This window comes from Labeo rohita, chromosome 23 (genome assembly GCF_022985175.1).
Source record: "Labeo rohita strain BAU-BD-2019 chromosome 23, IGBB_LRoh.1.0, whole genome shotgun sequence".
Taxonomy (NCBI): domain Eukaryota; kingdom Metazoa; phylum Chordata; class Actinopteri; order Cypriniformes; family Cyprinidae; genus Labeo; species Labeo rohita.
Genome location: NC_066891.1, coordinates 16,859,271 through 16,872,172, shown reverse-complemented (window position 1 = coordinate 16,872,172; position 12,902 = coordinate 16,859,271). Strand labels below are relative to the sequence as shown.

General features: G+C 34.6%; 1 protein-coding gene across 7 annotated transcripts in view; it reads left to right on the top strand.

Moving 5' to 3' along the window:
• rerea (arginine-glutamic acid dipeptide (RE) repeats a) overlaps positions 1-12,902 on the top strand; it is a 195,263-nt gene that overhangs the window by 97,584 nt on the left and 84,777 nt on the right. The gene's annotated exons all lie outside the window — the stretch shown is intronic.

The following is a 12,902-nucleotide window of genomic DNA, read 5'->3' as shown; positions in this document are numbered from 1 at the left end:
TGCCGTAGTCCTAAATCATCCTCGCCGTGTCTTTCATTTATTTAGCAGCAACAGAAAGGTCAAGCAGTATGCTTAGTTATTTAATGCGAAGACGTCAAATTATAGCCGATGCGTAATTTCCAATCTCGCCTCTTCGCCACGTCTCTTCTGCTTAGAGATGTGTTTGCTCAGAGGGGGGAAGGTGGAGAATGGCGTGACGGTTGCCCCCCTCCTCCTCTTCTTCCTCCAGCCGTTGCCCCTGTGGAATCGGGTTGGAGGCATTATCTGCCGAAGGTCCTTGAAAACACAGTTGCTGAAGCTCTCTTTCGGTAATAACCTGGCAGACCCCTTCCTCGCTCTGTTTTGGAGAGTGCTGCTGCTCTGCCTTAGATAAGAGTGAATTGAATCACATGTCTGAGGCATGTTAGTTGATTTTGTCAGTGCTGCAGTGGAGAATAGAAAGGGATGTCACCATGTTTTTGAAGGTGGCTGCCCTTTATGATGTGAAAAAAAGGAAGGAAAAGTTCTTAATTCCACCACCATGGATGATGTCTGTCATTTTGTCATAGTGATCTAACGATTAGGAGTTTGCAGGTTATATTACATTATATAATTACATAAATTAAAATGTGTATTTATATCAGTTAAGTGCATATGTGTTTTTTTTTTTTTTCCCCATTTTTTTTTTTTCTTTCTTTCTTTCTTTCTTTCTTTCTTTCTTTCTTTCTTTCTTTCTTTCTTTCTTTCTTTCTTTTTCTTTCTTTCTTTTTTTTTCTTTCTTTCTTTCTTTCTTTCTTTTTCTTTTTTCTTTCTTTTTATTTTCAGAAAATGTAAACATAAAACTATATTAAAACAAAATGTTATTATATATGCACTTAATTTCTGTAATTGTGTTTTTCTCTCTTTTTTTTTTTTTTTTTTTTTTTTTTTTTTTTTTCTTATTTTTGCTGCATTTTCATTTTTCCTCTTTCCCCCCCCCCATTATTTATTTTTTATTTTACTTTTTTTTTGGAAAATGTAAAACTAAAACTATAAATTTAAAACAACAATTCAATTGTATACTTATATTATATATTAAATTAAATTATTAAATTATTAATTTATGTAATTAAGTTATAAATTACATAATTAAATATAAATATATAATTACATAAATGTATCATTTATTATAACTTCTTAATATAAATTATTAATATAAATTATAATTTCTAATTTAAAAACTATTAGTTTTATTTTTACATTTTCCAAAAATAAACAACTGAAATAAACAAGTACATAATCAGGGAAAGTCTGTGAAAACAATAAGATTATTTATTTTATTTATTTATTTGGTTATTTTGTTTATTTTTGGGAAATGTAAAAATAAAGCTAAATTAAAACTAAAATGTTATATATGCACTTAATTTATATAATGTTTTTCCTCACAGAAAATACTATAAATTAAAACAAAAATTATTCATTAAAACATTTTATATAGATAGATATAGATTATATAGATGGACAGATGGAGGGATGGATGGATATTCAATATTAGATATAGATAGATTTGTTTTCCTACACTTTCCCTGATTTTTTTTTTTTTTTTTTTTTTTTTTTTGGAGGAAAATGTAAAACTAAAATAATAAATAAAAAAAATAATGCACTTCATTTATGTAATAAATCCTCACTACACATTTGAAAACTAAAACTGCAAATTAAAAAAATAATTAAATTATACAATTACATAAATTGTTACTTTAAAAAAAAAAAAAAATAAAGAGAGATAGAGGGAGAGAGAATAATTTAAATTAAAACTATAATTAAATTATATAATTAATAATTACATAAATTAAATGTAATTAAGTAAATCAATCATTACTAAATAAAAATATTTTAAATTTTAATAAAAATAAATATTTAAAAATGTTAACTATTAAAAAATAATCTGAGCAGAGCTACTCTGAAACACTGAAAACACCTTATCATGAGCTGCTTGTGCGTATAAGATGTGCTTAACTAAAAAAAAAAAAAAAATACAAAATATTTTTCCTATTTAAAAAAAAAAAAGGGAACAGTCACTTTGAAACGCTGAAAATACTGTATCAAGTAAAATATGTGCATATATAAGCCATATCAGGCCATCTTTATATGGTGTAATCGTGCTGGTCTAGGGGTATTCATGCATTCAGTTTGCGGTCAGTCGCTGCAGCCTTATTGCAATCAGATTTGATTCGGGAGGCTTAAGCAGACACAAAGCCTGTGCTGGATTAAACCCTACTAAATGTTAAATCCTTTTATATTTGTCTAGTGACACACAATATGTAAAACCGGCCACCCTTGGAGTGGGTATTAAAAACGGCGAGAAGCCAACGGAAAAAGAGAGAGTGTAATCAAGGGAGAGAACTGAAACAAGACAATAATTGCTTTTGTGGCTCGAGAGAGTCGGCCGCGCGCACGTATGACACTAGATAAGAGGAAGTAATATTGAAAGCCAACACGGAGATCACCCTCAGACTTTTTTGCCCGCTAACGTTTTTATAGCAAGCTTAGCATGCATTTATTAGGTTGTGTGGGGAAAAAAGCAAATAAGGCACGTAGTCTCGTCGTTGGAGAGACGGAGTGTGCTTGAGTGAGGAAGGAGGGAATGGAAAAGAATGGAAAAGAGCGAGTGGAGTGTGATATGGATGGGGAGCGAGAGATATAGAGGCATTTGTATTGCAGACAGGGCCGCTCGGATGGAAGGAAGAGTAAAGCAGCTGAATCGATCAGGCCTTTGAGTGGCGTTCTCGTGTCCAGGCTCCCTGTAGCTTTGCGGATATTCGCTACACAGAGGCAGCTTATGGATCCAGCCGGGAGATTATACACACATGAGATCAATACTCAGGCCTCTGCGAGCTGGCCGTGGCTGTCTGCAGTCCGTCTTTACAACCCGGAGTCGCACCGATGTCCTTGTACTGTGACGGCAATTTGTCTCCCTGGCTGCCATTTGGCTTTTAAAATGGAGAGCTCATCAAGCGGGATTGGCTGGATGAGTACCACTCCCACCCGTGTGATGAGAATGCTGACAATAAAGAGAGGTGAATGTCCACAGTGGGCTCAGCTGAGGGTTGGGGTGGGCTTTATGGTGCTCATTATAGCGCTCTTCCAAAACCTAGCAGGCTGCCTACCTAGAAAGCGTTTTTAAGGCAGCGTAGATGTGCGCTTGATGCAAATGCTGTTCCAAAAGGATACTGGAATGATTATATGCTCCAAATTAGTAGCATATATGGGTTATCAGTTGATATTGATATTAAGATTATTATTATTATTATTATTATTATTATTATTATTATTATTATTATTATTATTATTATTATTATATTTTTTTTCAACAGATGTTGAATGTTGTTATGCAGGCTGATTTCCATCTATGTTTACAGTTAGCTTACCTTAACACTTGCAGATTAAACTTTAGTTAGAAATTAGATGTACTTTAAATTTTTATTATTATGATTATTATGATTATTATTATTATTATTATTATTATTATTATTATTATTATGATTATTATTATTATTATTGTTAAAATAGTTTTTAGTTTAAGCTTCTTTTTTTACTTAAATAAAAATGTATTTTCCAGCATTTTTATTTCTATAATTTTATTATAATTTTTAATAGATAATAAATAATAAACTGGAAATAATAATAATAATAATAATAATAATATTATATTTTTTTTCCACTCTGTAAAAAAACATTATTTTTATTTCTGTTTTATTTTAATAGTAATAATTATAAAAATAACACTAGAAATTAATACACCAGAAAATACTAATAATACTAATATATGTTAATTTCTTTCACTTTGTAAAACTGTTTTATTTCTAGTTTTATTTTAATAATAATAATAATAATAATAATAATAATCATAAATGTAAGATAAAAAAACATTTAAAATAGCCTTTTATTTCTAGTTTTATTTTAAAAATAATAGTAGTAGTAGTAGTGATGATGATGATGATGATGATGATGATGATGATGATGATGATAATAATAATAATAATAAATGTAAGTTATTTTCACTTTTTAAAAAAACATTTAAAACAGTTTTTATTTCTAGTTTAGTTTTAATAGTAATAATAATAAAAATAACTCTAAAAATTAATACACCAGAAAATACTAATAATATTAATAAATGTAAGTTCATTTCTTTTACTTTGTAAAAAAAATTAAAACTGTTTTATTTCTGGTTTGTAATAGATGTAAAAAAAAAAAACAACAACAACAAAAAAAAAACATTTAAAACAGCCTTTTATTTCTAGTTTTATTTTAATAATAAAAATACTAGAAAGGCACTAAAATGTAGTAATAATAATAATAGTAGTAATAATAATACACTAGAAGATGCTAATAATAATTAAGTTAAATTTACTTTGTAAAAAAAAAAGTAACTTATTTCTGGTAACAATAATTAATAATTAATAATAATTAAAATTTTCACCTTTTAAAAACATGTGAAAACAGGATTTTATTTCTATTTTAAATAATAATTATTAAAATCCTTTCAATTAAAAAACATTTAAAACAATGTTTTATTAAAAAAAAAAAAAAAAAAAAATATATATATATATATATATATATATATATATATATACATACATATACTGAATATATATTCAGTAATTTATAATGAAGTATTATATTGGTGCTTCCCTACCCAAAGTCTAAGGAAGTATTGCTTGTATCCTACTCAAAATAGGCAATCCCAGAATGCATTTCGGTTAGTGGAGTTGCTGTCTATCTAAAGCATTCCAGTTCATTCACTTGTGAGGTTCCTTAGGCTGCCGACTGTGTAGGGAGTAGACGACTCACTAGATTTTGGAGCAGAGCTTATGGTTGGGGTTATGATTGAGGCGAAGGTCTAGATGTTGAATTACGAAAGGCATAAAAGTTCTTAGATGAGTACATCCCTGAAGATGGCCTCTATTTCTCTCTGTCTCTCCTTTCTGCCTGTGGGTGTCTGGACAGCTGTCACCTAATTACGGAGCCACCCAAAGCTTGCAGTCTTTTCCGTAAGGCTGAGATCTCCACCGGGAGTTTGAACACGTTGTCCTCACCTCCACACAGAACTGTGTGGATTCCTTGTCAGCTCGCTAATGCCATTTCAAGACTGCTTGCAATTTTCCCTGATTATCAGCTCAGTGTACATTTCATGTTTGTCAGCGGATACAGTAGAGAGAGGTTACAGAAACACTAACAGGCGCGCAAAGCTTCAGATCTTCCTCTGGAACGCAGTCAAGAGTGAACACAATAGACTTGGCCGGGTGAAAGTGGACATGCACCACCTTCGCAAAGAGCACTCGGGCCATCGCCGAAATAAACTTCTCCTCCTCCTTCTCCATTTGTTGTCAGAGGGGAGAAACCAGGCTCTCTCTTGGCTTAGAGTCATGTATTATTCAGCGAGGTGAGACTAACAGCATTTGACCACCTGAGTGAGTCATCAAGCAGCAGTCTTCATCTCCCTGTTGCTCTTCTGAAGAGACAGCAACAGTATCACCCCATGTTGAGAGACAACTTTTCCATGCATGTCTTCCACTCTGCTTCCAGCTGTCTCAAGATTTAGACAGACAGAAAGAGAGATGGGGGATGAAAAGCAGGCGGAGGCAGAGCAGGCGACAAGGAGACCCTCAGATCCATGTCTCGAAGGGGAGAACAGAAGCTTTGCTGTCGAAATCAAATCATTAAATGCCTTCAATTAAAACGGACACATTTTACACTTGTGTAGTTTACTTTTCCCTGAGGGTCACTTGTGTTAAGGGTTCTTGTGCCAAAAAAATGTTTATTTAGCTTGTGTGACCCTTTATTTGATGCGTGATGTGTTGGTACCACATTACTTAGCAATTGATTTTATTTTTAAATTATATTTATTTATATTGAAGTGTTGTGTACCTTATATTTGTACTAGGGCTGTCATGATATCAGATTCTCTACATGATTATTGTGGCCTCAAACATTCATGATAATCTATAGATTTTTTTTTGTTGTTTTTTTTTTTCATTTTTTGACCAATGAATCACACCATTGCACACAAAAGGAACAATTACACTAAACAGAAGAGAATAAAATGCTAACCGTTTTTAGTTTAGCGCAGTGTCAAAGACAATTTATCAGAATAACTACATACTTTTACTACAAACTTGCATTATAGCGTCGATTGAGTGTTTGAAATAACTTCCTTCTGTGAACTGATTCTTATTTTATAGTGTTCTATACAGTGATAAAGGCACCCCTAATTAGCACCATAATAATATTTGATCACTTTATTATCACAATCATCGTCAGCACTGGTATATCGTGCCACCTCTAAATTTACACGATAACAATATTTCATTATTTAAATATCACGCATATCGTCAATTCTGGTGTATCGCGACACCTCTAATTAACACAATAACGATTTTTCATTACTAAAATATTTTGATTATTGTCAATACCGGTATATCGTGACACCCCTAGTTAACAGGGTAACAATATTTCATTATTTAAATATCAAGATTATCGTCAATAACAGTATATCACGACACCCCTAAATTAACACACAAACGATATTTTATTTAAATATCCCACATATCGTCAATTCTGGTATATCGTGACACCCCTAATAAACACAATAACAATATTTCATTATTTAAATATAACTATTATTGTCAATAACAGTATATCATGACACCCCTATTTAACATGATACCGGTATTTCATTGTATAAATATCACGCATATCGTCAATTCTGGTATCTTGACACCCCTAATTAACACAATAACGATATTTCATTATTTAAATATCGTGATTATCGTCAATACGGGTATATTCCAAAACCCCATTTCACACGATAAAGATGTTTCATTAATTAAATATCACGATTATTGTCAATAACAGAACATCACGACACCCCTAAATTAACACGATAATGGTATTTCATTATTTAAATATCATTATTATCGTCAATACTGGTATATTGCAACACCCCAATTAAAACTATAAAGATATTTCATTATTTAAATCTAATTAACATAATAACGATATTTCATTATTTAAATATCACGATTATCAGTAATACCGGTTTCACGACACCCCTAGTTAACACAATCATGATATTTAAATAATAAATTTCATTATTATCGTCAATACCAGTATATTGCGACACCCCTAATAAACACAATAATGATATTTCATTATTTAAAAATAATTAACATGATAATGATATTTCATTATTTAAATATCACGATTTTCGTCAATACCGGTATATCGCGACACCCATAACTAACACATGTAAGTAACAAATGTAAGTAACATGATAATGATATTTCATTATTTAAATATTATGATTATCATCAATACCTGTATATCGCGGCACGCCAAGTTCTCACAATCATGATGATTAAATGGTGAAATATCGTTGTTTTCGTCAAAACCAGCATATCGCAACACCGCTAAATTGTACATTATAGGTTATTTTTGCCATAATCTAACACATCTGAAGTATTTAAAAAAGACTGCTACTTTTTAGTGTTTTATGTTTAATATACTGAAGTTATATATTTCTTAATATATAATATTGAATATTTATATTTTAATATGTAATGAGTTATATCTTTTTAATACTGTCCATTTATCAGTTATCTGCCATAACATGGAAAAATTTATTTACTGCATCGGCGACAATTTAAATATCTGTATCCCTATATCTGATATTTCCGATTAGTGATTTGTTTCTGTGCGTTTTAATAGTTTTATATATAAATGAACTCCCTTATGATTGGCTAACTCAGCATAATGACACAGTGTGAAGCAAAATGCATTTAGGTTACGATATACAAGCAGTCATGTTGTTGGGCGCTTTTGTTTGTTTGTCTTTGTTTTAAACCACCATATGTCAAGTTTTATTCTATCCAAAATAAAAGGCTTAAGTGTCACCGAAATTCTTCCTTTACAACGTTTCAAACAGTGTGCAGAGAAATCCCTACCAAGCCGATAGCTGGAAATAAAAGAGCCAGATCTATTCTGAAATTTCCCTTCGTGCAGCATTGTATGACAGGGAGACTGTAGAGGCTTTTGTGAAATCGAACCACCTGCCAATTACAAATTAGAAAGCTGCTACAGACTAAGTGTACCACACTCGTCAAACGGCTTCTGTTCCCGGCCCAGAGGGAGTCAGCTTTTTTCTGCCTGCTACTCTGAGGGCACAGCCGCACACGGTTTGATCTAATTCGGACCGGAGGTATTAATCTCTGGCTATGAGATGAGGCAAAAATTTGCAAGCTTGACATATGAGAGAGGTGCAGAATAAGTGTGTGTGTATATTTGAAGCTGCAGGTGTCAAGGCGAAGGAAATGAACAGCAGTGTAAATTGGATGAGCAGGGTTAAGACCGGCCTGTTTCTCCTGACACGGGGCATTGGTGCCAGCTGAAGCACCTGCGCTGAAGTACTTCCCAGTACGACGTGACACGAGCGGCGCAGGTCGGCGCTTCGCCGCTTGTCGGTCATGTAGGAAGAGAGGGGTGTGAATGCGACACGTGGAGTGTGAAGTCAGCACCTGGTCTGAACCCCCTACCGTTTCGTTATTGCATTCCTACGGCTACTTTAATTTCAAGATAAGCACGCCAAAGAATGACCACGGCGGCCGACTGCATTTAACAATGAAGACGACGGGTTTTCTCAACGGCAACACCGCCCCGCATGTGTAATATTAACATTTTGCTTTAGCCTTTTTGCGCCTCAGCATTCCTTGGAGGCAGAGTGGATTAAAAACTGCGACTGGATTGACACGGAAAGCAGGGCTGGTCTCTTTCATCGGTAAAGGTGTGTTTTAAATTAGCCACGCTTCACCGGTTTAGAAAAATGGCTGAGTGAACAATAAGCCTCGGCGGAGGAGGAGGAGGATTGGATGAGTGCTACCCCTCTTCCCTTTCCACATGAATATTCATGTTGCTAAGTGACGAGTGACAATACATTAAGAAATAATAGCTGCAAACAGATCAACTTGTAACATCCGTTTTGTCGTTTTACTTTAAGCACGGATGCGTGCGCGTGTGAGCGCGTCTCGGTGTGTGATGGACTATTTCTTCAGCTCAATAAATCTCAATCTAAGGATGAGGCCAGGCTGCTCCAGCAGAGTGGTCGATAATGGATCTGTGCTGTTTGCAAAGCCCCCACCCTTCTGTTCTCCTCAGGCCACTAAAGAGAGAGCGAGCGAGTCAGGTAAAGAGACTGAGAGAGAGAGAGAGAGCTGGGACCTGTGGCCTGTGGGAGGCATTTGGGAGTCCACAAAGCCCCTAGAACAGCACACATCCCCTCAAATCCTATACACCCCTCCCCCAGACGCCCCTTTTTCTCTCAGTCTCTTTCTCTTTTTTCTCTGCCTGCTCACTCTCTGATGGAGAGGGGCTTCTCTAAAAGCACAAAATGGCTGGAACGCAGCTGAACAGATTGGAGTCTTAAAGGTCCGCTCTCAAAGAGTACAGCGCAAATTACAGCCTCGCAACTCTCTCCACGGCCAGCGAGGACCGTCATTATTGTAAAATATTAAACACAGTTTATTTCCCGAGGACCTTTTGTTTGGAAACGACTTTCACAGATGGGTGGGAAAAGTACCTTTTGGATTGTTTTTAAAACACAATTTCTTGGCTAGTTTTTGCAGATCTCAAATGTTAGCAGTGGTTTTTCTGCTGCTTATTTCAGTTGCGCTTTTTGTGTTGCGTAACAATAAACAGTGCAATTAATAACATCTCTGGTTTAAACTTAATGGGACAGTTTGATAAAAGAGGAAAATTGTCATTAAGTACACCCTGTCTTTAACTCGCCCTGATGTCGTTCCAAACCCGTGAGACATTCGTTCTTCTTCAGAACACAAATTAAGATATTTTTGATGAAATCCGATTCTGACCCTGCGTAGACAGCAACGCAACTGACACGTTCAAGGCCCAGAACGTTAGTAAGGACATCATTAAAATAGTCCATGACAACAGTGGTTCAACTTTAATATTATGAAGTTAAGAGGGTACTTTTTGTGCACGAAAGGAAACAAAAATTTGTTGAAGACAGACACGGAAGATGAGAAATTGTTGAATAAAGTTGTTATTTTTGTGTTCTTTGCACAAAACGTATTCTAGGACTTTCTGATTTTATTGATTAATTCAAATGTAATGTTTTGCCACTATTTTATTTTGTATAAATCAAGGAAACTTAGGCATTAGAATTAGAACTTAGGCATTAGAATTAGACACTTTGACAATATGCTGGTGATAACAGTAGAGAAAAAAACGATGTAACCGCATGTCTGCACACTAACCACTCACATGTGATGCACTCATATCACTAGGCGCCATTCACACAAAATGCGCTTTTGTGTTGACAAAGATGTGACGCGGGCAGTGGAATAGGAAAAAAATGCAAGAAGATGGGAGTCAAACTTAATAAATAATGACAGAATTTTCATTTTTGGGTGAACTATCCCTTTAATAATCGTGTTATTTAATGAAAATGCTTCCAGTTTAATTCTTAATTATTTTCATGTCCGTTTCTATATTGAAAAATACATAAATACTACAAAAGCGTAGATTTTCCTTTAGCTTTATTGGCCAGAAATAGGCTGAAGTCACATTTACAGCTTCATTTACCCTAGGAAGCATTTCAAACCAGACCTTTATACCTCAGTATTTTCCTTACGGCTCACAGCACAGATATCTATTGCCTTGTCAGTATGTAGGGAATCCATTTCCTCTAAATGAATCTACCAGCCGGGTTAAGAGACTATAAGCCGCAATTCTCAAAGGTAAATCCCTCTCAACACCGCCTGGGACGTTCTGAAACATGTCATCTCATTTCATTGAGATTTGTCTCTCTTTTGTTCTCCAGCCTCCCCTCCCCCTCCGGTGAAGGCGGTCAGTCACGGCGCTGATGGATATATTCACTTACATTATCTTGTAAATGAGAGGATGAGCTCAGGTAGAAACAGACGGGCCGAGCTCAGCCCACCCTACTAACGCACTATAAAGCCTTCGAAAACCCTGTGCGGACCAGCTCTGATAACAAGCCTTTCCTGTCACACATGCAACCCACTCAAAATGGCCCCCTCTGCATTCTTAACACCCCCCTTTCTCCTTCCCCTCCCAGCGAACGGTTTACAATGTGCTCAGCCTATTAAATATCTTTATTCCGCCTGCTGCATTGAACAGATAAACGCAACGAGATCAATAACGGCAGCAGGCAAAACAAATAAATAAAAGATGATGTGCACTAAGAGGGCTGGAACGGAATCGCTCTCCTTTTGTTAGTAGTAGCTTTTAGCCTCCTCAGCCCACGCTACGTGAATTCATCCCTGGAATACTGAAGCGTTCAGATAAACATTTATCTCCATGCAGTTTTAGCACTACAGAGACACAAAGACTTCTAACATCTCCAAATCTGTGCTTAAAGCAATGACACACACACACACACACACACACGGGCTGCTATCGACGTGGTGTGAGAGTGTGTTTGCGCCACGCTTCAGGAGCTGTGTGCTCAGATATTGCTGCTGGGTAACTGCGAGGCTCGACCCCATCATCAACACACACGAGTGTTGCTTACGGATTTAGCGAGCCGGAGACAAGATGGTGGAGTCGCCCTTGCTTGTTAATGCACAGCTCGTCGGTATGGCCTTTGTTTATGTGCCAAGAAATGTGAATGAATCATGGGTTCAGGAATCTGTTGTGAGTCTTCAAATCTGCTTTCTGATAAGCCACTTTGAACTTCCTGTTTGGTGGTTTAGGTGTTTATTTATATACACTACCAGTCAAAAGATTTTTAATGTTTTTTAAGAATTCTCTTCTGCTCACCAAGCCTGCATTTATTTGATCCAAAATGCAGCAAAAGCAGTGAGATTGTGAAATGTTTAATTGTATAAAATAACTACTGAATATATTTTAAAATGGAAATCATACCTTTGATCAAAACTAAGTTTACTACAGCCTTCAGTGTCACATGATCCTTCAGAAATCATTCTAATATGCTTATTTGTTGTCCAAGTAATATGTTTTTATTAGTATTATCAATCATTTTAGAAATTAATAGTTTTATTTAGCGAGGAAGCTTTAAAATGATCAAAAGTGATGATAAAGACATTTATAATATTACAAAAGATTTCCATTTCAGATAAATGCTGTTCTTCTGAACTTTCTGTTCATCAAAGAAACCTGAAAAAATTCTACTTGGCTGTTTTCAACATAATACTAATAATAAAGATAATAATAATGTTTTTTTGAGCAGCAAATCAGAATATTAGAATGATTTCTGAAGGGTCTTGTGACTGGAGTAATGATGCTAAAAATTCAGCTTTGAAATCACAGAAATAAATGATATATTCAAATAGAAAACAGTTCTTTTAAATATAAATATTTGAAATTTTAATATTTCAAAATGTTACTGCTGTACTCTGGATCAAATTAAATACAGGTGTGGTGAGCAGAAGAGACTAAAAAACTTTTCAAAAATCTTACTGTTCAAAGACTTTTGACTGGAAGTGTATTAACTTATGATTTTTATGGCCTTGCTACTTGCCTATTGGTTAACATAAGGTGATGTCATTAGAAACAAATGGAGTTTTCTTTAAAGAAGTCCACTTCCAAAACAAAATTTTCAGATAATGTACTCCCCCTTGTCATCAAAGATGTTCATGTCTTTCTTTCTTCAGTCGTAAAGAAAACATTTCAGGATTTCTTTCCATATAATGGACTGCTATGATGCCCCTTAGTTTGAACTTCCAAAATGCAGTTTAAATATAGCTTAAGGGTACTCTAAACGATCCCAGACGAAGAAGAAGGGTTTTATCTAGCGAAACGGTTGGTTATTTTCTAAAAAAAAAAAAAAAAGTACAATTTATATACTTTTAAACCTCAGCCTTCTTATCTAGCTCTGCGTGAACTTT